The sequence below is a fragment of the Nerophis lumbriciformis genome, linkage group LG07, assembly GCF_033978685.3.
Source record: "Nerophis lumbriciformis linkage group LG07, RoL_Nlum_v2.1, whole genome shotgun sequence".
Classification (NCBI taxonomy): domain Eukaryota; kingdom Metazoa; phylum Chordata; class Actinopteri; order Syngnathiformes; family Syngnathidae; genus Nerophis; species Nerophis lumbriciformis.
In genome coordinates, this window is record NC_084554.2 from 11,162,160 (window position 1) to 11,190,000 (window position 27,841).

The 27,841-nt window shown below is 39.0% G+C and overlaps 1 protein-coding gene across 9 annotated transcripts in view; it reads right to left on the reverse strand.

Annotated features, from left to right (window-relative positions):
- Window positions 1-27,841, reverse strand: part of LOC133609842 (sickle tail protein) — a 264,761-nt gene that overhangs the window by 177,173 nt on the left and 59,747 nt on the right. The window contains exon 1 of one of the 9 annotated variants that reach the window (XM_061965845.1): window positions 25,463-25,579. The exons of the other annotated variants lie outside the window; for them this stretch is intronic. The gene's annotated coding sequence lies outside the window, so the exon portion shown is untranslated. Of the gene's footprint in view, window positions 1-25,462; window positions 25,580-27,841 lie in introns of those variants that run through there. 9 annotated transcript variants of the gene reach the window in all.

Sequence of the window (27,841 nt, forward strand, 5' to 3'; positions counted from 1 at the left end):
GTCAAGACTTTCCAAAACAAGAAAAAAAAAAATACAAAAATTAGGGGTATTTCATTTGAACTAAGCAAAATTATCTGCCAATAGAACAAGAAAATTCGGCTTGTCAAGACTTTCCAAAACAAGTAAAATTAGCTAACCTCATTTTTTTTTTATTGTTTTTGAACATTGACTTTTTGCAGTGTAGCCAGTTCAGTTTTACTTTTGTTTTGCATAGCGGGACTTGCCTTTTGTTATTTTTTTGGTTTAAGCGTTACATACCTTTTTTACCTGCACGCTGTCTCCCGCTGTGTTCTGCATACTGGGATCACGACAAACCATCCTTGATGCGTTACGACTTCTACAACGCAATGAACTACCTGCTGCCACCTACTGATATGGAGTTTTACATGGTTACCCTGCCAAGCTCTACACAGCACAGGCACGAGACAACGGCACATTATTAGCAGATTATGATTATTGATTTGCAAAAATATATTTTTTGGACCAATCAGGTGAAGTTGCATAATTTCCCACGGCACACCAGTGGTTAAAAAACACTCGACTAAGACACTGGAAGAATCAGGTTTTTATATAAATATGTCTATCTGTATGTATGTTGGAAATGCCATAACCCTTTGTCAAGACTAGAAAACAAAAAAAGTAGTTTTTGTTGGAAAGATGTCAGTCAGATGATGAAAGTGACATTCGGCAATCAGCCGCTGTACGTGACTGTGCTAAGTAGGCCGCGTGACTCGTAAATTTGTCTGTTAGATTAGTTTCAGTGCACTAACATTGTCATTTACTGCTAATGCAGATGCCGCCTTCAGGCTTGTCAGACCCATCAGACCGCTGTGCATCAGACTTTTGTGCCAAACACCGAAACCAACAAACAAGGAATTGCATTTCACAAGTCAAAAGGTGTTTTATATCATAAAACTGTCATGAACGTGTTTAATTTAATGTACAAACCCCGTTTCCATATGAGTTGGGAAATTGTGTTAGATGTAAATATAAACGGAATACAATGATTTGCAAATCATTTTCAACCCATATTCAGTTGAATGCACTACAAAGACAACATATTTGATGTTCAAACTCATAAACTTGATTTTTTTTTTGCAAATATTAATTAACTTAGAATTTCATGGCTGCAACACGTGCCAAAGTAGTTGGGAAAGGGCATGTTCACCACTGTGTTACATGGCCTTTCCTTTTAACAACACTCCGTAAATGTTTGGGAACTGAGGAGACACATTTTTTAAGCTTCTCAGGTGGAATTCTTTCCCATTCTTGCTTGATGTACAGCTTAAGTTGTTCAACAGTCCGGGGGTCTCCGTTGTGGTATTTTAGGCTTCATAATGCGCCACACATTTTCAATGGCAGACAGGTCTGGACTACAGACAGGCCAGTCTAGTACCCGCACTCTTTTACAATGAAGCCACGTTGATGTAACACGTGGCTTGGCATTGTCTTGCTGAAATAAGCAGGGGCGTCCATGCTAACGTTGCTTGGATGGCAACATATGTTGTTCCAAAACCTGTATGCACCTTTCAGCATTAATGGCGCCTTCACAGATGTGTAAGTTACCCATGTCTTGAGCACTAATACACCCCCATTACACATCACAGATGCTGGCTTTTCAACTTTGCGCCTATAACAATCCGGATGGTTCTTTTCCTCTTTGGTCCGGAGGACACGACATCCACAGTTTCCAAAAACAATTTGAAATGTGGACTCGTCAGACCACAGAAAACTTTTCCACTTTGTATCAGTCCATCTTAGATGAGCTCAGGCCCAGCGAAGCCGACGGCGTTTCTGGGTGTTGTTGATAAACGGTTTTCGCCTTGCATAGGAGTTTTAACTTGCACTTACAGATGTAGCGACCAACTGTAGTTACTGACAGTGGGTTTCTGAAGTGTTCCTGAGCCCATGTGGTGATATCCTTTACACACTGATGTCGCTTGTTGATGCAGTACAGCCTAAGGGATCGAAGGTCACAGGCTTAGTTGCTTACGTGCAGTGATTTCTCCAGATTCTCTGAACCCTTTGATGATATTACGGACCATAGATGGTGAAATCCCTAAATTCCTTGCAATAGCTGGTTGAGAAAGGTTTTTCTTAAACTGTTCAACAATTTGCTCATGCATTTGTTGACAAAGTGGTGACCCTCGCCCCATCCTTGTTTGTGAATGACTGAGCATTTCATGGAATCTACTTTTATACCCAATCATGGCACCCACCTGTTCCCAATTTGCCTGTCCACCTGTGGGATGTTCCAAATAAGTGTTTGATGAGCATTCCTCAACTTTATCAGTATTTTTTGCCACCTTTCCCAACTTTTGTCACGTGTTGCTGGCATCAAATTCTAAAGTTAATGATTATTTGCAAAACAAAAAATGTTTATCAGTTTGAACATCAAATATCTTGTCTTTGTAGTGCATTCAATTGAATATGGGTTGAAAAGGATTTGCAAATCATTGTATTCCGTTTATATTTACATCTAACACAATTTCCCAACTCATATGGAAACGGGGTTTGTACATACTAAGCTAACATGATTGAAACGAGCTTATTCTTACGGACTTAGACATACATACGGACATACCGTATTTTCCGGACCATAGGGCGCACCGGAATTATAAGGCGCACTGCCGATGAGCGGGTCTATTCAGGTGTTTCTTTTTATACAACACGTGCACCGGATCTGACCAGAACTATCTAATAACTAAAGTTCCTTGGGTGATGTTAGAATAATTGTATCTAAGTTATCACAAAACTTTGTGTTTCAATGAGTTCCCGGCGAGCAGACAAAAGCTGTCTTTAATCCTACCAAGCAGAAGGCTGGTAAGACTCCACTGTGTAGGATGGGAAGCAACATGAAGGTGTTCTGTTTCTTTCATGTATTGTAATCCACAGAAAGATTTGGTCTTGACCCAAGAACTACAAAAGCGCAGAGGAAGCAGGACCAGACTCCCCTCCAGGCGACTTTTTCTGTGAACTGTTTTACGACCTTTTCTTTGAAAGTTGTAATCAAAGGCGATGGCTGTTTACGACCCCCGTCCCTTAGAAACAGGTGTTGCCATGTAATGAGGGAAAGTCCGAATAAAAGAGGAGGCGTACAATTTTTCGCCAGAGCGTGATGGAGACTGTACAAGAGTAAAAAAAAGTTAAAGTTAAAGTACCAATGATTGTCACACACACACTAGGTGTGGCGAGATTATTCTCTGCATTTGACCCATCACCCTTGATCACCCCCTGGGAGGTGAGGGGAGCAGTGGGCAGCAGCGGTGGCCGCGCCCGGGAATCATTTTGGTGATTTAACCCCCAATTCACAGCCCAGACGCGCTCTCCTCAATTGAGCCAAATTAAATTCTGTCTCTGTTTAATTCTTTGCTTCTTGTCTTGTTCAATAGATGTCATCAGTGTTTGAACCTGACAGGTGAATTATGTAAACCCAATACAGCGGTAGTTTTTAGCACTTTATACTAGAAATGGCAACAGCGGAGGATGAATGTCCCATAACAGGAAGATAGTGAAAAAGAAGAAGCTTATCGACTACGGCATAGGCACAGACTACAGTGGCAGACGTGTGCACATTTTCAGGACTCATGCAGATCCCAAATACTGATCAGCAGGTACCAGAAGGTAAAAAAAGTGGCTTTTGCATAATATTGTGAAATAAAACGCCAGATAATTTGTCTGCTAATGGGTGCCATTTTGCGGTCCTTATACACACACCATAGTAATACTTAGCCGTAATGGGCCGACAATCCATCAAGCGGTGCGGCTTCAAAGTCGTACTCAAACATTTTGACATATTTTTCAGTGCCATGTGTAATGTTCCTTATTTTCAGTGGAACATTTAAAGTTTGGCGTACTGGCGTCATATTGCCGTCGACACGTATCTCTTATGTGTGACTGCCATCTACTGGTCACACTTATCGTTACACTATGTACCAAATAAAATTGCTTCGAGGTCGGTAAGGACAACCAGAATTATTCCGTATATTAGGCGCACCGTGTTATAAGGGCCACTGTCGATTTTTGAGGAAATGAAAGGATTTTAAGTGCGCCTTATAGTCCGAAAAATATGGTACATACTAAGCTAACATAATTGAAACGAGCTTATTCTTACGAACGGACATACGCATATATCTGTATGAATGTTTGGAATAAATTATAACCGTAAAATAAACGGACAAGATGTTGTTGTTACGAAGATATTAGTAAGATGATGAAAGTGACATTTGGTAATCAGCCAATGTATGCTAATATGCTAAGTAGGCCATTATATCCTAAATTATTGAATTATTATTCATAAATGATTAAATCAGTTTCATGGCACTAACATTGTCATTAACTGCTAATGTGCCTGAATTGGAGCTACATAAATATAGAGAACCGGGTGTTGTTGAGATGGAGTGCGTCATTTGAAACCGGAGTACTTTGGCCCAACTGGAGAGTCAACTCGTTTAAAGAAAGAAGTGAAAATACCCATTTTTAATCCTAATGACCATCTTAACGGAGTTAGTCATGACAATTTCTCATATAATATTAATATTTCAACACAACACAGTGTCCACTAAATGATAAACTACTCTATTATAAATGAGTCTCATTATATTAACTCAACCCTCATATAAACTTTAAAGATGTAGTTAGTCAGTGTTACCTCTCTGCACTGCAAAAACTGAAATCTAAGTAAGATGAAATATCTCAAATAAGGGTGATATTTGCTTATTTTCTGTCTACTAAGATAATTGTTCTCACTCAGCAGATTTTATGTTAGAGTGTTTTACTTGTTTTAAGGGTTTTGGTCCTAAATGATCTCAGTAAGATATTACAGCTTGTTGCTGAGATTTGATGACCTATATTGAGTAAAACATGCTTGAATCTAGAATATCAACTGTTGCAAAGCTGTGTCATCAACACTCACAAGTATAAAACTACTTTTTCAAAGTAATCATTTCTTATTTCAAGCATGAAAAAAAAAATCATGACTTTGACACAATTGTGTCTCATAATTAAAACAGATGACAGCCAAATGGACTTTGCTGTTTTATTTTCAATGAAACAATAGAAAATACGTACTCATATAGTAGTACAGTTGGCACAGTACAGTAAACTGACAGTTAATATTTAAACATTTAAGATGTGACATTTCTAACAATTTTGAACAGAAATAGTTCATGCACATTCAGATAAATTCCTCAAAATTACAATTACAATTTTTTTGGCCCAGGCTGTATATATGCGCACTAATTGACTGAAAGAGCACGAACTTGGCGTGATGATGTCATGTTATCGATGGAAAAATGCATTTTTAGACCATATGATTTGCCTGAGCGGCGAGTAGACCCCAAGAGTAACGAGCGGTTCCATTAAGAACAATAAATTAGTTTTTAGTATAAGTTTGCTGGTTTCAAGAAATATAATGCCGAGCGCATATCATTATGTCAAGATAATGGCACTAGTATTTACTTAATTTAAGAATATTTTTCAACATATTGAGGCAAAAAGGTCTCTTTTTTTTTCTATCAAGAAAAGTGCACTTATTATTAGTGAGAATATACTTATTTTAAGGTATTTTTGGGTTCATTGAGGTTAGCTAATTAGGGACCGCAATGTCTCTTTGGGACAGAGGACCCTATTGTATTTCGTGCGTTTTATTATTATTATTATTCCGCCGCCTCTTTGAGCTGTAATTTGACCCCCTTAACATGCTTCAAAACTCACCATATTTGACACACACATCAGGACTAGCAAAAATTGCCAACTAATAAAAAAAACATTTTTTCAAAACTTCATTATAATTATCAACATTTTGGGTTGCAGACCCCTAGTCTAGGGTGCACTTATTAATGATGAAAAATGATATCTATTTAGTTTTGAGTTAACCATGAACAAAATGCGAATAATCGCGATAAAATATTGGAATCGTATCGTTCTTTTTTGATATGCAAACACCTCGCAGGTTTTTGGTGGTGTTGTACACTCTCTCACTGTCTCTTTAGTTCTTCTTTTTGGGGAAATAATAAAAATGTTGTAATGATAAACATAAATGAATCAAACGGTTTGAAAATCGGTTGAAAATTGAGTGAGATATGTTGATTTTGGTGACTGATAGACCTCTGGCTCAATGCAGGAAATAGACAGGGCTTCCCTCAACTCAGGACTAATAACTTTTCGGGTTTTAAGACTGCGGAAAGTCTCACCGCTCCCAATTAAAATATGATTTCCTGGGATCCTGCAGACTGTATTTCTTCCCCCGATAATGAGTACCTGGCAGGCAGACACATTTGCAACCAGAATGTTTTTGTATTCCATCAATGGCTGGGTTTGGCATGCGATCTGTGGATGGGTTTGTTTGCAGTCACAACCCCGCACTTCACAGCACCCTCCTGCTTCAACGCAGACCTTAAGTATCTTTCTGCTCGTTGTTTGTTTTTTACAAGCCACAATGTTATCGTTTGCTCTGCTGTAAACATGCGCTCTCGTTAATCGCGGCTGCGACGGGCAAAAGCAGCGGGTTACACAGTCTATTGGGGAATGTAATGATGTGAAAATATTGGTGTTTTTTCATGATAAAGAGATTGGGGAAAGACGGACTTGGGCAAATTAAGGGCCGCATGCCGCCCATTAAGCTTTTCAATCCGGCCCGCCGGACATTCCCAAATAATTTTTTTTAGATCTTTAAGATGGAAAGTGTAGCTGCCATTATGATGTGCAGTCATGTTTTCTAATGACCGGAAGTCTTGAACTATACAAAGTATTTCAATGGTTGGAATCTGCGCTTATGGATGATATACTACAAACCCCGTTTCCATATGAGTTGAGAAATTGTGTTAGATGCAAATATAAACGGAATACAATGATTTGCAAATCCTTTTCAACCCATATTCAGTTGAATATGCTACAAAGACAACATATTTGATGTTCAAACTTTTGTTGCAAATAATCATTAACTTTAGAATTTGATGCCAGCAACACGTGACAAAGAAGTTGGGAAAGGTGGCAATAAATACTGATAAAGTTGAGGAATGCTCATCAAAGACTTATTTGGAACATCCCACAGGTGTGCAGGCTAATTGGGAACAGGTGGGCGCCATTATTGGATATAAAAGTAGATTCCATGAAATGCTCAGTCATTCACAAACAAGGATGGGGCGAGGGTCACCACTTTGTCAACAAATGCGTGAGCAAATTGTTGAACAGTTTAAGAAAAACCTTTCTCAACCAGCTATTGCAAGGAATTTAGGGATTTCACCATCTCCGGTCCGTAATATCATCAAAGGGTTCAGAGAATCTGGAGAAATCACTGCACGTTAGCAGCTAAGCCCGTGACCTTCCATCCCTCAGGCTGTACTGCATCAACAAGCGACATCAGTGTGTAAAGGATATCACCACATGGACTCAGGAACACTTCAGAAACCCACTGTCAGTAACTACAGTTGGTCGCTACATCTGTAAGTGCAAGTTAAAACTCTCCTATGCAAGGCAAAAACCGTTTATCAACAACACCCAGAAACGCCGTCGACTTCGCTGGGCCTGAGCTCATCTAAGATGGACTGATACAAAGTGGAAAAGAGTTCTGTGGTCCGACGAGTCCACATTTCAAATTGTTTTTGGAAACTGTGGACGTCGTGTCCTCCGGACCAAAAAGGAAAAGAACCATCCGGATTGTTATAGGTGCAAAGTGTAAAAGCCAGCATCTGTGATGGTATGGGGGTGTATTAGTGCCCAAGACATGGGTAACTTACACATCTGTGAAGGCACCATTAATGCTGAAAGGTACATACAGGTTTTGGAGCAATATATGTTGCCATCCAAGCAACGTTACCATGGACGCCCCTGCTTATTTCAGCAAGACAATGCCAAGCCACTTGTTACATCAACGTGGCTTTATAGTAAAAGAGTGCGGGTACTAGACTGGCCTGCCTGTAGTCCAGACCTGTCTCCCATTGAAAATGTGTGGCGCATTATGAAGCCTAAAATACCACAATGCAGACCCCCAAACGTTTACTGAGTGTTGTTAAAAGGAAAGGCCATGTAACACAGTGATGAACATGCCCTTTCCCAACTACTTTGGCACGTGTTGCAGCCATGAAATTCTAAGTTAATTATTATTTGCAAAAAAAACATAAAGTTTATGAGTTTGAACATCAAATATCTTGTCTTTGTAGTGCATTCAACTGAATATGGGTTGAAAAGGATTTGCAAATCATTGTATTCCGTTTATATTTACATCTAACACAATTTCCCAACTCACATGGAAACGGGGTTTGTATACTGTTTACCGTTACATCATGCGTTAAACCAAATCAAAAAAAAAAAAAGCTTCCTGCACAGTTTCTGGAGGTCAAATATTGTTTCAGATTGCGGTATAATCTTTTAGACGATTCATACCGAAACTAAACTCTCTGTAATTACTGGCAAAATACCCCGGCTCGTGGTATTTGTGCTTTGAATGGGTTTCAATGGAAGGAAACAAGGACGACTCAAACTTTGGTTTAGCAAAGCATCCATAATTGGTGGTCTCTAATTGGAGACGCTGGCAGTAAATTCCAAGTGAGACAGTAACATATATATATATATATATATATATATATATATATATATATATATATATATATATATGTATATATATATAAATATAAATATATGAGAGTACATAATATTATAATAATTCAATGTATATATTATTAATTATTATTATAATTGGATATTGCTGAGATAGGCTCCAGCACCCCCCGCGACCCCAAAAGGGACAAGCGGTAGCAAATGGATGGATGGGATGGATGGATATTAAGAGTATGTTAAAGTTCAACTCCTACTTTGACGACCTGCTTAGTTTTGTGCTGGTTGACTTTTTTTTCCCTGCACCATGACTCGGGAAGGTTGTTCAGATTGGGTCATATTTGTTAATTATGTGCTAGTTGTCCTTGCAAGTACATCTAGAACATTGTGATGGGCCTGCTATCTGTGCTCAGAAAGCCGCCGTACTTTGGTGCCGAGTGTCTGAATGTGTGAGTTTTAGGTGTAACTGTACAAAATGAGCTAAAGAGCTAGCCTAAAACATTAGCATGCTTACGTTAAAATGTAACACTTAGCATGTGTGCAAACGATGGCATGCTAACAGCTAGCATGTCTGACATATCAACTAACACGGCTGTAAGGTGTATGGCTGCGGAAGTAGAGAAAAAAGTGAAAAAAACAGCAAAAAAAAAGTTTGCATGCTAACATGCACATTTACCTAAAAAAATATCATGCTTATGTCCAGGGTGCACCCCGCCTTCCGCCCGAATGCAGCTGAGATAGGCTCCAGCACCCCCCGCGAACCCGAACGGGACAAGCGGTAGAAAATGGATGGATGGATGTTAGCATGCTATCAGTTAGCTTGTGTCGAAAGTAGACAAAGTGTGTGAACAAAACGAGATGTTGAGCACCGAGCTACGTGAAAGAATGGCTGAACTACAAGAGGAGGTAATCTTGTCTTTTTTGGCGTTTGTCTCAGAGCAATCGCCCATTAAAAGGGCATGTACCCATTCAATTGGCCCATTTTTTGTTTTATCCGTTAATAGCGTCACCATGGTAACGCGAAATGTTGCCAACTTAAAGTACCGCCGTAGGCACGAGTGAGACCTTTCCGATGGTATAACATATGTGGGGGTTCGTTGGCCGCTGCTTGCGGTATAACAGGCCCATAATAATTAATGAATGAGTAACTTCTGTTGGCCACCAGATGGCGACAAAATTGCAGCTAATAGACCGCTGGCTATTTGTATATGACTCTCCGACCATATTGCTTATAGGACTGGTGCCATCTAGTGGGCCAAATTGAAGATGCAAACACGCCAAGTAAATCACATTTTGAGCTTTTGTGTTTGCGGTTGAGAGGTTGGATAGGATAGGATATACTTTTATTTATACCACATTGGGTAATTACATTGTTGCAGTGCAGATTTTAACAGAGGTAAAGCGTAATGAAAAACAAAAACAAAAAATAGTAATAAATACTACATATTGCTCACATTATAATATACAAAATCTAAAACCAGTGAAATAAAAACAGAATACAATGATTTGCAAACCCTTTTCAACCTATATTAAATTGAATAGACTGCAAAGACAAGACATTTAATGTTCGAAACTGAGAATTTAATGGCAGCAACACATTGCAAAAAAGTTGACACAAGGGCATTTTTACCACTGTGTTACATGGCCTTTCCTTTTAACAACACTCAGTAAACGTTTGGGAACTGAGGACACCAATTTTTGAAGTTTTTTTCAGGTGGAATTATTTCCCATTCTTGCTTGATGGTCTCTTAAGGGGTCTCCGTTGTCGTATTTTACGCTTCATATTGCATCACACATTCTCAATGGGAGACTATGAAGCCACGCATAACACATGGTTTGGCATTGTCTTGCTGAAATAAGCAGGGGCGTCCATGATAATGTTGCTTGGATGTCAACATATGTTGCTCCAAAACCTGTATGTACCTTTCAGCATTAATGGCGCCTTCACAGATGTCTTGGGCACTAATACACCCCCATACCAACACAGATGCTGGCTTTTGAACTTTGCGCCGATAACAATCCGGATGGTTCTTTTCCTTTTGGTTCCGGAGGACACGACGTCCACAGTTTGCAAAAACAATTTGAAATGTGCACTCTTTAGACCACAGAACACTTTTCCACTTTGCATCATTAGATGAGCTCGGGCCCAGCAAAGCCGGCGGCATTTCTGGGTGTTGTTGATAAATGGCTTTTGCTTTGCATAGTAGAGTTTTAACTTGCACGTACAGATGTAGCGACAAACTGTAGTTATGGACAGTGGTTTTCTGAAGTGTTCCTGAGCCCATGTGGTGATATCATTTACACACTGATATCGCTTTTTGATGCAGTACCGCCTGAGGGATCCAAGGTCACGGGCATTCAATGTTACGTGCAGTGATTTCTCCAGATTCTCCAAACCTTTTGATGATATTACGGACCATAGATGGTGAAATCCCTAAAATCCTTGCAATAGCTTGTTGAGAAATGTTGTTCTTAAACCGTTCGACAATTTAAAGTGGTGACCCTCGCCCCATCCTTGTTTGTGAATGACTGAGCATTTCATGGAATCTACTTTTATACCCAATCATGGCACCCACCTGTTCCCAATTAGCCTGTTCACCTGTGGGATGTTCCAAATAAGTGTTTGATGGGCATTCCTCAACTTTCTCAGTCTTTTTTGCCACTTGTGCCAGCTTTTTTGAAACATGTTGCAGGCATCAAATTCCAAATGAGCTAATATTTGCAAAAAAATCACAAAGTTTTCCAGTTCGAACGTTAAATATCTTGTCTTTGCAGTCTATTCAATTGAAAAGGATTTGCAAATCATTGTATTCTCTTTTTATTTACCATTTACACAACGTGCCAACTTCACTGGTTTTGGGGTTTTTGTACTATTATTATCATTATATCATACAATATCAGCTGCATACGCTAAGCAACGGCTCCTCGGAAATTTGTCCATTTCCCTTCCCCGCCACAAAATGGTTTAAGCATGTGTTTGGTTGCCCACTGGCTCCAGCAGTCTCAGACCTCAGAGTGTTGAAATGGAACGAGACATTATTGTGCTCCTGCCAAGGTGGATACAGTGTGGAAAAAAGGCAACCTGACAAGTCGATAAGGTGATAAAGTACACACGCGACATGGTGTGTGTGTGTGTGTGTGTGTGTGTGTGTGTGTGTGTGTGTTCTGGCAATGCTTACTTAATGGGGACACCGCTCTGTTTACACAGTCACCTTTAGGGGACCTCTGACGGTATGGGGACAAAAAAACAGGTCCCCTAAAGGGAAACCTTTTTAAATGATAGTCAGATCCATTCTGAAGATGCCTAAGTGATTTTTAAGCTTTGGCGCATAGAACATGTTTACTGGTTAGTTTGAGTGTGAGACATTTGCACAGCAGCCTCCTCATAAGGCTGTAGTTGGTACATTTAAGTGGTGAAACTTCCTTTAAGAGGACAGCTGTAGTGCTGTATTCTGAGGATCATGTCATATTTAATTTGAACTTTTTTTTTTTTTTTTTTTTTTTTTTTTTTTTTTTTAAATGGTCCTCAGTAGTCAGGTACAAATTTGTGTGAATTATGCAAAATTACCGTATTTTTCAGACTATAAGTCACAGTTTTTTTCATAGCTAGGCCTGGGGTGCGACTTATACTCAGGAGCGACTTATGTGTGAAATTATTAACACATTACCGTAAAATATCAAATAATATTATTTAGCTTTAGGATCGTGTCATATTTAATTTGAACTTTTTTTTTTCTTTTTTTTTTAAATAAATGGTCCTCAGAAGTCACGTACAAATTTGTGTGAATTATGCAAAATTACCATATTTTTCGGACTATAAGTCGCAGTTTTTTTCATAGTTTGGCCGGGGGTGCGACTTATACTCAGGAGTGACTTATGTGTGAAATTATTAACACATTACCGTAAAATATCAAATAATATTATTTAGCTTTAGGATCATGTCATATTTAGTTTGAACTTTTTTTTTTATTTTTATTTTTTTTAATAAATGGCCTCAGTAGTCACGTACAAATTTGTGTGAATTATGCAAAATTACCGTATTTTTCGGACTATAAATCACAGTTTTTTTCATAGTTTGGCCGGGGGTGCAACTTATACTCAGGAGCGACTTATGTGTGAAATTATTAACACATTACCGTAAAATATCAAATAATATTATTTTGCTTTAGGATCATGTCATATTTAATTTGATTAATTAATTAAAAAAATTTTTTTTATATAAATGGTCCTCAGTAGTCACGTACAAATTTGTGTGAATTATGCAAAATTACCGTATTTTTCGGACTATAAGTCGCAGTTTTTTTCATAGTTTGGGTGCGACTTATACTCAGGAGCGACTTATGTGTGAAATTATTAACACATTACTGTAAAATATCAAATAATATTATTTAGCTTTAGGATCATGTCATATTTAATTTGAACTTTTTAATTTTTTAATTTTTTAAATGGTCCTCAGTAGTCACGTACAAATTTGTGTGAATTATACAAAATTACCGTATTTTTCGGACTATAAGTCGCAGTTTTTTTCATAGTTTGGCCAGGGGTGCGACTTATACTCAGGAGCGACTTATGTGTGAAATTATTAACACATTAGCGTAAAATATCAAATAATATTATTTAGCTCATTCACGTAAGAGACTAGACGTATAAGATTTCATGGGATTTAGCGATTAGGAGTGACAGATTGTTTGGTAAACGTATAGCATGTTCTATATGTTATAGTTATTTGAATGACTCTTACCATAATATGTTACGTTAACATACCAGTTGGTTATTTATGCCTCATATAACGTACACTTATTCAGCCTGTTGTTCACTATTCTTTATTTATTTTAAATTGCCTTTCAAATGTCTATTCTTGGTGTTGGCTTTTATCAAATAAATTTCCCCCAAAAATGCGACTTATACTCCAGTGCGACTTATATATGTTTTTTTCCTTCTTTGTTATGCATTTTCGGCCGGTGTGACTTATACTCCGGAGCGACTTATAGTCCGAAAAATACGGTAATTACAAACAAACAGGTCACAGGTGAGGATTGGAACCTTGATTAGCCATTCAAACCTGTTTGTGTCAACTTTTGTGCATGTTATCAGATCAAAGACACTGGGGTGTATGTAAACTTTTGATCAGGGTCATTTGGGTACTTTCTTTTGTCATTTTGATTTAAAGTTAAAGTTAAAGTTAAAAGTTAAAGTACCAATGATTGTCACACACACACTAGGTGTGGCGAAATTATTCTCTGCATTTGACCCATCACCCTTGATCACCCCCTGGGAGGCGAGGTGAGCAGTGGGCAGCAGCGGTGGCTGCGCCCGGGAATCATTTTTGGTGATTTAACCCCCAATTCCAACCCTTGATGCTGAGTGTCAAGCAGGGAGGTAATGGGTCCCATTTTTATAGTCTTTGGTATGACTCGGCCGGGGTTTGAACTCACAACCTACCGATCTCAGGGCGGACACTCTAACCACTAGGCCACTGAGTAAAAAGAGTAAACACAGTTGTTGGCCAATAAATAGCTCCACACAACCATTAAGCATGAGTAAAAGAAATGTTTTTGTGTTATCATTCATATACTTATACTCCAGTGCAACTTATAAATGTTTTTTTTCTTCTTTATTATTATTTATTATTATTAACACATTAGCGTAAAATATCAAATAACATTATTTAGCTTTAGGATCATGTCATATTTAATTTGAAGTTTATTTTAATTTTTTAATTTTTTAATTTATTTTTTATTTTTTTAAATGGTTCCTCAGTAGTCACGTACAAATTTGTGTGAATTATGCAAAATTACCATATTTTTTGGACTATAAGTCACAGTTTTTTTATAGTTTGGCCGGGTGCGACTAATGTGTGAAATGATTAACACATTAGCGTAAAATATCAAATAATATTATTTGGCTCATTCACGTAAGAGACTAGACCAGGGGTCGGCAACATTTACCAGTCAAAGAGCCATTTTGACCCGTTTCCACAAATTAAAGAAAACAATGGGAGCCACAAAACTCTTTTGAAATTTGAAATGAAATAACACTGCATACAAAGTTTTTTTTTTGCTTTGTGCTATGTATAAACCAGGGGTCTCAGACACGCGGCCCGCACCTTAATATGGAAATGTAATGTTAGTGCGGCCCGCGAGTTTTATATTAAGGGCACTTGACAGCGTCACACTTGCCAACCCTCCCGATTTTTCCGGTAGACTCCCGAATTTCAGGGAAACTATTTTCTCGAATGTATGCTGATTTTCACCCAAACAACAATAATAAGGGCGTGCCGTGATGTCACTACCTTTAGCGCCCTCTACGGCTTGAACAAACAGCTTGCCAGCCCAGTTACGTGTTATATGAGGCTTCTGCAGACACACATAAGTGAATGCCAAGCATACTTGGTTAACAGCCATACAGATCACACTGAGGGTGGCGATATAAACAACTTTAACACTCTTACTAATATGCGCCACACTGTGAACCCACACCAAACAAGAATGACAAACACATTTCGGGAGAACATCCGCACCGTAACACAACAGAACAAATACCCAGAATCCCATGCATCCTTAACTCTTCCGGGCTACTTTATACACCCCCGCTACCACCAAAGCCCGCCACCCCAACCCTGCCCCCCCACACATCAACAACACCCCCCCAGCCCCCCGTGCGTAGATTGAGGTGGGCGGGGTTTGGTGGTAGCAGGGTGTGTAATGTAGCCCGGAAGAGTTAGGGATGCATGGGATTCTGGGTATTTGTTCTGTTGTGTTTATGTTGTGTTACGGTGTGGATGTTCTCCCGAAATGTGATTGTCATTCTTGTTTGGTGTGGGTTCACAGTGTGGCACATATTAGTAAGAGTGCTATAGTTGTTTATACGGCCACCGTCAGTGTGATCTGTATGGCTGTTGAACAAGTATGCCTTGCTGTCACTTAGTGTGTGAGCAGACAAAATGTGACTGGGCCGGCACGCGGTTTCTTAGGTGAAAAAGCGGACACGACGACAGGTTGTAGAGGACGCAAAATGCAGTGCCATCACGGCACGCCCTCAATTTTGTTGTCCAGGTGAAAATCGGAGAATGTTTGCCCTGGGAGAGGCAGTGAAATCCGGAAGTCTCCCGGAAAAATCGGGAGGGTTGGCAAGAATGCAGCTGAGCCGCATCAGAGTGGTCAAAGAGCCGCATGCGGCTCCGGAGCCGCGGGTTGCCGACCCCTGGACTAGACGTATAAGATTTCATGGGATTTAGCGATTAGGAGTGACAGATTGTTTGGTAAACGTATAGCATGTTCTATATGTTATAGTTATTTGAATGACTCTTACCATAATATGTTACGTTAACATACCAGTTGGTTATTTATGCCTCATATAACGTACACTTATTCAGCCTGTTGTTCACTATTCTTTATTTATTTTAAATTGCCTTTCAAATGTCTATTCTTGCTAATGGATTTTATCAAATAAATTTCCCCAAAAAATGTGATTTACACTCCAGTACAACTTATACGTGTTGTTTTCCTTCTTTATTATGCATTTTCGGCCGGTGCGACTTATACTCCGAAAAATACGGTATTTAAATTTGGTCCCCATGAACCATATGAAGTGTTTTTCCCCAGGGTCCCCAGTAAGAATGATCAGCACATTACTTCATCAATCCAGAGATTTAAAGACGTGTATGAGCTAACTGGGCAGTGGACATTTTACACCATTTTTTTATGCCTCCACAACCTGTAGAAAGGGTGGTCTCCACAAGTGATGATCAAAAACTTGGTCCCCATTCCAAATGATAACCAGTATGTGTGTGTGTGTGTGTCTGTCCTCCTTCTTCCTGCCATTATAAAAAAAAGAATGGAAATGTTCAGCGCTTCATGGAATGTTCTGTGCAGCCTCGTTTAAGTTTAGGGTATTTGGATCTCGGGGAATGGAAAAGTCTTTGTGCGAGCTGGTGAACACCACAACTGCCCTTTAATGATCTTTAATACCTCTAATGATGCTCGTTATAATTGTCTCCAAAGACAGAATCAAACAAGAACCTGTCATGACTTTTACCCTGCAGAAATATCATTAAATATTTTGACACGAGGGAAATGTTATTTTATTGATGGCGGTAACACGAGAACTCTGAGGTGAAGTCGGAATGGCAAAGTCGTGGACTTGGAAAATGTGTCCGCTCAGCAACTTTCACGCCACACACACACACACACACACAAAAAAAAACACCTTCCAACCATCAACATCAATTTTCAACACTTTTGTTCGTTTTGCCTGTTTGTTGGTCAGCAACATAACTCGAAAAGTTGCGGGCGGATTTTTATGAAACTTTCAGGACATGTCAGAAACAGGATGGATTCGATTTTGAGGATTTGGTGATCTGCGTCACCAAACAATCATTGATATTTAAAGAGGTCCTTTTACAAACCCCGTTTCCATATGAGTTGGGAAATTGTGTTAGATGTAAATATAAACGGAATATAATGATTTGCAAATCATTTTCAACCCATATTCAATTACAAAGACAAGATATTTGATGTTCAAACTCATAAACTTTATTTTTTTTTTGCAAATAATAATTAACTTAGAATTTCATGGCTGCAACACGTGCCAAAGTAGTTGGGAAAGGGCATGTTCACCACTGTGTTACATGGCCTTTCCTTTTAACAACACTCAGTAAACGTTTGGGAACTGAGGAAACACATTTTTTAAGCTTCTCAAGTGGAATTCTTTCCCATTCTTGCTTGATGTACAGCTTAAGTTGTTCAACAGTCCGGGGGTCTCCGTTGTGGTATTTTAGGCTTCAAAATGCGCCACACATTTTCAATGGGAGACAGGTCTGGACTACAGGCAGGCCAGTCTAGTACCCGCACTCTTTTACTATGAAGCCACGTTGATGTAACACGTGGCTTGGCATTGTCTTGCTGAAATAAGCAGGGGCGTCCATGGTAACGTTGCTTGGATGGCAACATATGTTGCTCCAAAACCTGTATGTACCTTTCAGCATTAATGGTGCCTTCACAGATGTGTAAGCTACCCATTCCTTGGGCACTAATACACCCCCATACCATCACAGATGCTGGCTTTTCAACTTTGCGCCTATAACAATCCGGATGGTTCTTTTCCTCTTTGGTCCAAAAACAATTTGAAATGTGGACTCGTCAGACCACAGAACACTTTTCCACTTTGTATCAGTCCATCTTAGATGAGCTCAGGCCCAGCGAAGCAGACTGTGTTTCTGGGTGTTGTTGATAAACGGTTTTCGCCTTGCATAGGAGAGTTTTAACTTGCACTTACAGATGTAGCGACCAACTGTAGTTACTGACAGTGGGTTTCTGAAGTGTTCCTGAGCCCATGTGGTGATATCCTTTACACACTGATGTCGCTTGTTGATGCAGTACAGCCTGAGGGATCGAAGGTCACGGGCTTAGCTGCTTACGTGCAGTGATTTCTCCGGATTCTCTGAACCCTTTGATGATATTACGGACCAGAGATGGTGAAATCCCTAAATTCCTTGCAATAGCTGCTTGAGAAAGGTTTTTCTTAAACTGTTCAACAATTTGCTCACGCATTTGTTGACAAAGTGGTGACCCTCGCCCCATCCTTCTTTGTGAATGACTGAGCATTTCATGGAATCTACTACCCAATCATGGCACCCACCTGTTCCCAATTTGCCTGTTCACCTGTGGGATGTTCCAAATAAGTGTTTGATGAGCATTCCTCAACTTTATCAGTATTTATTGCCACCTTTCCCAACTTCTTTGTCACGTGTTGCTGGCATCAAATTCTAAAGTTAATGATTATTTGCAAAAAAAAGTTTGAACATCAAATATGTTGTCTTTGTAGCATAATCAACTGAATATGGGTTGAAAATGATTCTATTCCGTTTATATTTACATCTAACACAATTTCCCAACTCATATGGAAACGGGGTTTGTATAAAGTAGTAACAGACACCTTCATAACAATATGTAATATGTACAATATACACACTGCAAGTTTATATATAATGTTTTATATTATTCGATTTCTCTCCCAGCATGCACTGCGGTATTTACATGGCCCCTTCTACTTATCAGTCCAAGCAGGAGTGACTTCCCAAACAGACACAAAGCAGGTTTCCTCCCAGCGAACAAAAACATCCCGCGTGTCACGGAATTTACAAAAAGAACATCTCCGTTATTATAATCGAGTTGTCAGCCAGAGAAGTAATTATGCAATCCCGTCATGACAATAACTCACCAGCAAGCGGTCCGTAGAAGGCAGTAAAAGCAAGGGAGAGGCAGCAGGTTGTTTAATTGCTCTCACAGATTTTTATGAGGATTATCCACTTTTAAGACCACTTTAATTTCCAACCGGGGGACTCTTTAAAGGCTTTGGAAGTAAAGGAAGTTCTACAAGGTTTATGATCATGAGAGTATTGTTGATAGACAGCCTTGTCGTGGTTCCTGTGACTTGAAGAAGGTTCTGGAAAGGAGATGCGTGTTTACGCTGCAAGAAATGGGCTTGGGGGGGGGTTTAACGGCACCGGCGAGCGTCAGTGCGGCGTCCCGAGCCAGTGGAACATTTGCCTCGGCCCGCCCTCCCGCCAGAGCCAAATAATGAGCAAGACGGACAGAAACGTGACCTCATTAAAATAGGTGGGGCCCTCGAGTACGTGGCCCAGGACCATAAACATGGAGAAGAAGTTGAGGAATGAGGATGACATTGTGGCTTTTTAAACTTTGAAGGTAGACTTTTTTTTTCCATGTCTCAATACTAAACACCAAATCATAATAAAAAACATTGCCTGCTTTTTTTTTTTTTAAACCACAATTGTGATTTTTTCTTTTTTTGAAAGTGGAAAACTTATTTTAATTTTGAAGAATATCCAGGAAGAGTTCAGGCCGATTATCAGTCCCTCCAGTAATGTTTTATTAACAGGAAATTAACAAGTAGATTAATAAGAGTCTACAGCAGGGGTGCACAAACTTTTTGACTAGGGCGGCCACATTGAGCTAAAAAAATTTGGCCAGGGGCCGAAAGCATGTTAAGTAAGGATGTCCGATAATGGCTTTTTGCCGATATCCGATATTCCGATATTGTCCAACTCTTTAATTACCGATACCAACCGATATATACAGTCGTGGAATTAACACATTATTATGCTTAATTTGGACAACCAGGTATGGTGAAGATAAGGTACTTTAAAAAAAAAAAAAAAAATTTCTTGAATAAAAAAGAAAGTAAAACAATATAAAAACAGTTACATAGAAACTAGTAATGAATTAAAATGAGTAAAATTAACTGTTAAAGGTTAGTACTATTAGTGGACCAGCACAATCATGTGTGCTTACGGACTGTATCCCTTGCAGTCTGTATTGATATATATTGATATATAATGTAGGAACCAGAATATTAATAACAGAAAGAAATAACCCTTTTGTGTGAATGAGTGTGAATGGGGGAGGGAGGTTTGTTGGGTTGGTGCACTAATTGTAAGTGTATCTTGTGTTTTTTATGTTGATTTAATTAAAAAAAATAATAAAATAAAAACTATACCGATAATAAAAAAAACCCGATACCGATAATTTCCGATATTACATTTTAACGCATTTATCGGACATCTCTAATGTTAAGTAACTGTGTGTGTATATTTATATACAAACCCTGTTTCCATATGAGTTGGGAAATTGTGTTAGATGTAAATGTAAACGGAATACAATGATTTGCAAATCATTTTCAATCCATATTCAGTTGAATATGCTACAAAGACAACATATTTGATGTTCAAACTGATAGACATTTTTTTTGTTGCAAATAATCATTAACTTTAGAATTTGATGCCAGCAACACGTGACAAAAAAGTTGGGAAAGGTGGCAATAAATACCTCAGTAGAAGCATTTAAGTCCCATCTTAAAACTCATTTGTATACTCTAGCCCCCCTGTTAGACCAGTTGATCTGCCGTTTCTTTTCTTTTCTCCTCTGCTCCCCTATTCCTTGTGGAGGGGGGGGGGGGGTCACAGGTCCAGTGGCCATGGATGAAGTGCTGGCTGTCCAGAGTCGGGACCCGGGGTGGACCGCTCGCCTGTGCATCGGCTGGGAACATCTCTGCGCTGCTGACCCGTCTCCGCTCGGGATGGTGTCCTGCTGGCCCCACTATGGACTGGACTCTTACTATTATGTTGGATCCACTATGGACTGGACTCTCACAATATTATGTCAGACCCACTCGACATCCATTGCTTTCGGTCTCCCCTAGAGGGCGGGGGTTTACCCACATATGCGGTCCTCTCCAAGGTTTCTCATAGTCATTCACATCGACGTCCCACTGGGGTGAGTTTTTCCTTGCCCTTATGTGGGCTTTGTACCGAGGATGTCGTTGTGGCTTGTGCAGCCCTTTGAGACACTTGTGATTTAGGGCTATATAAATAAACATTGATTGATTGATTGATTGATAAAGTTGAGGAATGCTCATCAAACACTTATTTGGGACATCCCACAGGTGAACAGGTAAATTGGGAACAGGTGGGTGCCATGATTGGGTATAAAAGCAGCTTCCATGAAATGCTCAGTCATTCACAAACAAGGATGGGGCGAGGGTCACCACTTTGTCAACAAAAGCGTGAGCAAATTGTCCAACAGTTTAAGAACAACATTTCTCAACCAGCTATTGCAAGGAATTTAGGGATTTCACCATCTAAGGTAGTGGTTCTTAAACTTGTTGGAGGTACCGAACCCAACCAGTTTCATATGCGCATTCACCGAACCCTTCTTTAGTGAATAATAAAATGTTGTATTTTTTCAAATTCAAGACAAAGTTATATGTTTTTGGTAACACAAAGACTTAATTTAGAGTTATTTGGTTAGGGTTAGAGGGTTAGGTTCAGGGTTAGAGGGTTAGGGTTATAATAAGGCCATGCCGAATAAGGCATTAATAAGTACTTAATAAGGACTAGTTAAGAGCCAATATGTTACTAATTTGCATGTTAATAAGCAACTAATTAATGGTGAATATGTTCCCCATACTAAAGTGTTACAATGTTTTATTACTGGTGCACAAAATGAAGCGTGCATGAACATCACCTTGTTCAAAGAACAAAACCAACACAGTGCATAAACTCACAACAAATTACACACCTGCAAATCAGTCTGACTTCTGCTGTTGCCGTATCCGTAATACGCCGATAGGGAGAAGTTTTTATTTACACGATGAGTCGGGTGTGTCTTGACCTCCGCCGAACCCCTAGGGTTCGATCGAACCCAGGTTAAGAACCACTGATCTAAGGTGTGTAATATCATCAAACGGTTCAGAGAATCTGGAAAAATCACTGAATGCCCGTGACCTTGGATCCCTCAGGCGGTACTACATCAAAAAGCAACATCAGGGTGTAAAGGATATCACCACATGGGCTCAGGAACACTTCAGAAAAACATTGTCAGTAACTACAGTTTGTCGTTACATCTGTAAGTGCAAGTTAAAACTCTACTATGCAAAGCCAAAGCCATTTATCAACAACACCCAGAAACGCCGCCGGCTTTGCTGGGCCCGAACTCATCGAAGATGGACTGATGCAAAGTAGAAAGGTGTTCTGTGGTCTGACGAGTCCACATTTCAAATTTTTGCAATGCAGTTAATGATTTTTTGGCCCAAAAAATAGAGTTTCTCAGTTCGAACATTAAATATCTTGTCTTTGCAGTGTATTCAATTGAATATAAGTTGAAAAGGATTTGCAAATCATTGTATTCTGTTTTTATTTACGAAATTACACAACGTGTCAACTTCACTGGATTTGGGTTCTGTACATACATATTCTCAAATACAAATACAAAGGGGAAAAGAACAGAGTAGATGGACATAATGATTAAATAGGGCATCAAATTGCAACTGGTATGACACGTATTAGGATACGTTTACATGAAGACCACCCAGAAAACGCACAATACTTGAACAAATGCCTTCATGGGAGCGTCATGGAGTCTTGCCATTTTCATTTCAATGAAAATTTGATACAAACGCTACAGTGATGCCCTATGGAGGGATGAGAGCTCAATGGAGAAACACCTGGTTGGACTAATTCAATGACCCCTAACATGCACACCTTTACCTGGGCGACATACCACAAGCCCGGGCTTAATCACCACCCCAAAGTCAGAGTTACAGAAGGGTCCAGACAGAACCTGATCGTGACAGGAATATGTCCTTTGCCTTTGTCTGGAATAAGCCAGAAGCTCATATGCTAGCACTTAAGACAAATGGCTTGGCTGAACTCAACTGGCAGCCGGCACCTTCCACTTAATAACAGCTTCCCCTGGTCTCCTCGCAGACATCTTGCTACATCAGCACTGGTCAAAGTGTACAGGAAACTTGGCTGCGACAACCAGAGTTGATGAAGGATGAGCTGCGGTACGATTGGTAAAGTACTTACCGGTTATGTGAACTTGACGGTAGACCTTATTGGATTTCCCAGTGTGATAGGATCTTTTGAAGATGGACAGTATTTGACAATACTTTCAATATTTGACAAACACTTTCGATTCGGGGATGTCACGCTAGTCCACAGACAATAGTGAAGCACAATGGGAGTTGTTTCCGGAAGCAGGAACACACATGTTGCCAGTAGTCAGACGTGCGCTGCTATGGAAACAGAAATCAATGCGCGGAATAATCAGTCCCGGAAATGATTAAAATGACCAAAATACGGTAAATGTTGTACATATTATGATATTACATATTGTTATGAAGGTGTCTGTTACTACATTATATATATACTTGCAGTGTGTATATAAAACATATTACATATTGTTATGAAGGTGTATGTTACTACATTATTTATATACTTGTAGTGTGTATATTGTACATATTACATATTGTTATGAAGGTGTCTGTTGCTACATTATATATATACATGCAGTGTGTATATTGTACATATTACATATTGTTAAGGTGTCTGTTACTACATTATGTATATACTTGCAGTGTGTATATAAAAAATTACATATTGTTATGAAGGTGTCTGTTGCTACATTATATATATACTTGCAGTGTGTATATTGAACATAATGCATATTGTTATGAAGGTGTCTCTTACTACATTATATATATACTTGCAGTGTGTATATTGTACATAATACATATTGTTATGAAGGTGTCTATTACTACATTATATATATATTTGCAGTGTGTATATAAAACGTATTACATATTATTATGAAGGTGTCTGTTACTACATTATATATATACTTGCAGTGTGTATATTGAACATAATGCATATTGTTATGAAGGTGTCTCTTACTACATTATATATATACTTGCAGTGTGTATATTGTACATAATACATATTGTTATGAAGGTGTCTATTACTACATTATATATATATTTGCAGTGTGTATATAAAACGTATTACATATTATTATGAAGGTGTCTGTTACTACATTATATATATACTTGCAGTGTGTATATTGAACATAATACATATTGTTATGAAGGTGTCTGTTACTACATTATATATATACTTGCAGTGTGTATATAAAACATTGCATATTTTTATGAAGGTGTCTGTTACTACATTATACATATACTTGTAGTGTGCATATAAAACATATTACATATTGTTATAAAGGTGTCTGTTACTACATTATATATATACTTGCAGTGTGTATATTGTACATATTACATATTGTTAATAAGGTGTATGTTACTATATTATATATATATATATATATATATATATATATATATATATATATATATATATATATATATATATATATATATATACACACACACTTGCAGTGTGTATATTGTACATATTACATATTGTTATGAAGGTGTCTGTTACATTATGTATATACTTGCAGTATGTATATAAAAAATTACATATTGTTATGAATGTGTCTGTTACCACATTATATATATACTTGCAGTGTGTATATTGAACATAATACATATTGTTATGAAGGTGTCTGTTGCTACATTATATATATACTTGCAGTGTGTTTATTGAACATATTACATATTGTTATGAACGTGTATGTTACTACATTATATATATATATACTTGCAGTGTGTATATTGTACATATTACATATTGTTATGAACGTGTCTGTTACTACATTATATATATACTTGCAGTGCGTATATTGAACATAATACATATTGTTATGAAGGTGTCTATTACTACATTATATATATAAACTTGCAGTGTGTATATTGAACATAATACATATTGTTATGAAGGTGTCTATTACTACATTATATATATAAATTTGCAGTGTGTGTATAAAACGTTGATGGAGGGTTATGAAGTTGTTTTAGAGAACTTTGAAGACTACAACAGTAACTCCCATTATCCGCATCTTTCAAACGTTTTTCTTTTATCATCTTTAAAATTGTAAAAAAAAAAAAAAAAAAAAAAGACATCTGTGTTCTTGTCTCTCATAAGGATAGTAAAATATAGGCAAAATGCCAAAAAGTGCAGTTCCCCTTTACGGATTCACGTCTTGGAGATTGCAGAATAACTGTTTGTCATCCGTTTGATCACCTGAACGAACCGGCCTGACCCCGCTTTAGGGCAGGCCGGGTGATGACTATGCGTCAAATAAGAAGATGAACGCAGGAAGGAAGGAAAGGTACACAAAGCTTTAAGAGGACCCCCCCCCCCCCCCCCCCCCCAACCCCCTATAGCTTAATTAGACACCGCCACACACACATTAGACTAGTGCTCACTAAATGGTTGGCTGCAGCTCAGCTCAGAGCCAAACAGCCGCTCTGCAAAACAAGCTTTGAGAGGCGGGTGGAAGCGACGCTCCAGTCGCACGCACACAGAACTCCAAAGAGGATGCTGTTTCAAGTGACAGCCCCCAATAAAACTGGAGTCTGCACAACTTTCAGCCCAAAGATGAAAAAGTTGAAGCACTAATGTAGCAGAGAGGCAGCCTCTTACCTCGGCTTCCTGGGATTAAAAAGCAGGTCGACCAAAAAGCGGTGACAGGAACTTGACGGAAAAAATATATATTTTTCAGCTCCGGCAGAACCGTGCACTTTCACAACTCCCACTCCCTCTTTCCCTGACTCTCTCTCTCTCAGCTCTTACTTCAGCACTTCCTGGGCTGCTGTTTGTGCTCCAATCAGGTCATCCGACACACTGAGTCCCCCGCCTCCCTCCCTCTTGATCCTTTCACTCAGCCATTGTTGGGAAAGCTGAAGTGTGTGTGCACATTCCCAGTCAGAAGCCGGATGTCTACGGAACGTTCTCCTTCATGGGGTCTTTGTATTCTCAGGGCGTTCAATCGATCGCAACTGGACTGTTCGGTTGGTCTTCGAAGACGTTTCGCCCCTCACTCTTCGTCAACTCATGCTCATAGACTTTGCTTGGTCAGATCTCGTCTCCATGCTGGTACCAAAGTCCCAACTATGTATCCTCCAACACGAGGTCAGCATACACAGGCAAGGACGGTTCTGTCTAGAAATGTCCGATAATGGCTTTTTTGCCGATATTCCGACATTGTCCAACTCTTAATTACCGATACCGATATATACAGTTAACACATTATTATGCCTAATTTTGTTGTGATGCCCCGCTGGATGCATTAAACCACTGTTTTTCAACCTTTTTTGAGCAAAGGCACATTTTCTGCGTTGAAAAAATGCGGATTTAAATCATTAAAAAACGAAACTCAGTTGACAGTAAAAAGTCGTTATTGCAATTATTGGATATGACTTTAAATCATAACCAAGCATGCATGACTATAGCTCTTGTCTCAAAGTAGGTGTACTGTCACCACCTGTCACATCACCCCGTGACGTATTTGGACTTTTTTGCTGTTTTCCTGTGTGTAGTGTTTTAGTTCTTGTCTTGCGCTCCTGTTTTGGTGGCTTTTTCTCTTTTGTTGGTATTTTCCTGTCGCAGTTTCATGTCTTCCTTTGAGTGATATTTCCCACATCTACTTTGTTTTAGCAATCAAGAATATTTCAGTTGTTTTTATCCTCCTTTGTGGGGACATTGTTGATTGTCATGTCATGTTCGGATGTACATTGTGAACGTCATCTTTGCTCCACAGTAAGTCTTTGCTGTCGTCCAGCATTCTGTTTTTGTTTACTTTGTAGCCAGTTCAGTTTTAGTTTCATCCTGCATAGCCTTCCCTAAGCTTCAATTCCTTTTCTTAGGGGCACTCTCCTTTTTTTAATTTTTGGTTTAAGCATTAGACACCTTTTTACCTGCACACTGCCTCCCGCTGTTTCCGACATCTACAACGCAATTAGCTCCCGGCTGCCACCTCCTGATATGGAAGAGTATTACACGGTTACTCTGCCGAGCTCTAGACAGCACCGACACTCAACAACAACACATCATTTGCAGACTATAATTACTGGTTTGCAAAAAATATTTTTAACCCAAATAGGTGAAATTAGATCATCTGTGGTTGAAAAACACTGCATTAAACAATGTAACAAGGTTTTCCAAAATAAATCAACTCAAGTTATGGAAAAAAAATGCCAACATGGCACTGCCATATTTATTATTGAAGTCACAAAGTGCATTTCTTTTTTTTAACATGCCTCAAAACAGCAGCTTGGAATTTGGGGCATGCTCTCCCTGAGAGAGTATGAGGAGGTTGAGGTGGGCGGGGTTTTGGGGGTAGGGGGTAGCGGGGGGTGTATATTGTAGCGTCCCGGAAGACTTGGTGCTGCAAGGGATTCTGGGTATTTGTTCTGTTGTGTTTATGTTGTTACGGTGCGGATGTTCTCCCGAAATGTGTTTGTCATTCTTGTTTGGTGTAGGTTCACAGTGTGGCGCATATTTGTAACAGTGTTAAAGTTGTTTATACGGCCACCCCCAGTGTGACCTGTATGGCTGTTGACCAAGTATGCGTGGAATTCACTTGTGTGTTTGAAAAGCTGTATATATTATGTAACTGGGCCGGCACGCAAAGGCAGTGCCTTTATGGTTTATTGGCGCTCTGAACTTCTCCCTACGTCCGTGTACACAGCGGCGTTTTAAAAAGTCATACATTTTACTTTTTGACACCAATACCGATAATTTCCAATATTACATTTTAAAGCATTTATCGGCCGATAATATCGGCATTTCGATATCATCGGACATCTCTAGTTCTGCCCCATTGTAGTGAAAAAAAAACCCTGAAAAAACACTAAGTCAGGGTTGTCAAACTCATTTTAGCTCAGGGGCCGCATGGAGGTAAAGGTAAAATCATGGCAGGATAACTTAAAAATAAAGACAACTCCAGGTTGTTTTCTTTGTTTTATTTTGGCCAAAAAATAGAACAAGCACATTATGAAAATGTACAAATCACAAAATAAT